The 2,224-nt window shown below is 35.2% G+C and overlaps 1 non-coding gene across 1 annotated transcript; it reads right to left on the bottom strand.

Annotated features, from left to right (window-relative positions):
• Positions 1-373: 373 nt before the first annotated feature.
• TRNAG-CCC (transfer RNA glycine (anticodon CCC)) lies at positions 374-444 on the bottom strand. The gene has a single exon. It is a non-coding gene; the product is annotated as a tRNA-Gly (tRNA).
• Positions 445-2,224: the final 1,780 nt, after the last annotated feature.

The raw sequence follows: 2,224 nt of genomic DNA, 5'->3' as shown, positions 1-2,224 counted from the left end.
TATGATAAATGGCCATGTATAAGATATTTTGTATTGGTGCAGTGCTATGTTAGTTAGATATAAGGCTGATAAGTACAAATCACATTTACCATTAAATGTTTACCATTTCCAGAATTCTTAGGTCACATAAAACAATTTATTTGCATAAAAGCAAACTTTCAGTAGAACTGAATGTTTTAACAGAAGCAAACTTAAAATACCACTCGATTACACCATTGGATTCCACAGGTAAAGCACACAGCAACTTAGGTGCCCTGCCCAAAGTTCAAGCAGCAAAAAGCATAAGCATAAAGGACAAGAATAAAACACATTATTTATACCTTGATGAATTCCAGTTGACCTGTGGCACAGGCAGGGAGTTGGGAATTTTTCCTGCACCAGCTGGGAATCGAACCCAGGTCACAAGAATGGGAACCTTGCATGATACCACTACACCACTGGTGCTTCCCTGCAAGTGTCCATCCTTAAGTATGATTTCACTCTATTCCACCTCAAGGGATCTATTAAAAAGAACCTCAGCTACCCTGCCTCAGAGGCAGGTCATAATAAAGACTATGCAGGAAAAAGAGTTTTCTACCAGAAAAAAATTAACTGAAAAACATAACACATATCCTAAACACACGGATAAAAAGTCACTGGATAATCAATTACTCTCTTTTCCTAGGGAAGTTTTGAAAGAGTAAACATGGAAAACACTAAAAAAAGTCTTCTGTTCATTTCTTAAAACGTGTATGAATAGTCAGTCTTCTTTTGGTGAAGGCAAAGACTAAATGGCTTCACAGATTTCTTCCAAAATGTCTATGGTTATAAAAAGACTAAAATTTCAAAACAGTAAAGCCAAGACAGTAATTGGTCTCAACAGTGCAGAATAAGCAGATGTGTGCTGAAGCTGGAAAGAAATGAAAACAACTAAACAATAATTGTTCCATTCTGACTTCCTATACCTTTTATGTGGAGCAAAATTGATTTGATGCATACATGACTACACATTACTCTGGAAGTCAAAGCACTTTAGGCATGGATGCAAGAAAGACATAAATATTGCAGGCAGAAAAGCAAGTGGACTGCAGCTGAAAGAAGTTCTTTGGTGCAATGTGTTCCATGCTCCACTTCACGTACAGGTATTGAAACTTTCATCACAGCTCCTGCAGCTTACTCAGGAACTCTGCCCCATTTGAGAAGCATACTAAGTGTTTAATTTTTGAAATTAACTTCTTTATTTTTAATTTTAAATCAATCAATTAATTAGAATGCTTTATGAAAATTTCATGCATTTAGCAACAGTACATAGCATAAGGATCTGAGATTCCCTGATCAAATAGTATCTATAAGATATATTCAGTCTTCATGGGAGTTGAGCTAATATCACGTTAAATACACTGCTTTTCCTCAGTTCTTTCATTCAAGATATCTAACATATTATGAAGGAAAGATAGCACAAAAGAAGAAATTAGTGGCAGACTAAAGAATTTAAATGTATATGAGCAGAACCAAATATCCTGCCTCTCTCATAGCACTTAATGGTAACTCCCCAACTATATTTACAACCTTTGCTTAAAACAAATTTCTTATTCAGTCAGTAACTCCAGAAAAGATAAAAGGAGATGTTTATCCCTCTTTCTTTGACCTTGCGCTCAGTATCACATAGGAGGAATGGACACAACTTCTAATTTTTAAGAGAGATTAGCAATTGCTTTCTTCTTCTAAAGATCTAATACATTAGATGTTAGGTTGGTGGGTTTGAACGTAGAATTGAAAAAATGTAGGGGTTCCATAAAATAGCATTCCAGAAAGTCCATTTAAAAGTTAACTTTAATTATCAAAAGAAAGCAATAAACAGAAATCTGAGATTGTATTAGAAGAACCCTGGTTTTACACTAAAGCGAGATGTAAATGCATTTCTTCTGAATTGAATACTACATTTAGCTTACACTCATTATTTCCTGTGACTAGACTAAATGGCAGTCTGAAAAGATATTTCCTTCACAAAGGATGGTTTCAGATCTTCCTTTGAAGATATAAATAGAACTCCTGGAATCCCTCATTACTGGGAACTTTTCATAATTTGTCATTCTTTGGGACTTGAACCTGAACTTTCACATGCACTCCTTGAATTCCCAAACGTGTGGAAGGACAATGACCAGGATACACTCACAGCAGTACTAATTATATGTGAAATAGATAATACTCCAAAGATTTCTCTTGTGAATATCCCCAGTCTTTC

This window comes from Hirundo rustica, chromosome 1, assembly GCF_015227805.2.
Source record: "Hirundo rustica isolate bHirRus1 chromosome 1, bHirRus1.pri.v3, whole genome shotgun sequence".
Taxonomy (NCBI): domain Eukaryota; kingdom Metazoa; phylum Chordata; class Aves; order Passeriformes; family Hirundinidae; genus Hirundo; species Hirundo rustica.
The sequence above is the reverse complement of the archived record's forward strand: the minus strand, read 5'-3'. Positions and strand labels throughout refer to the sequence as shown.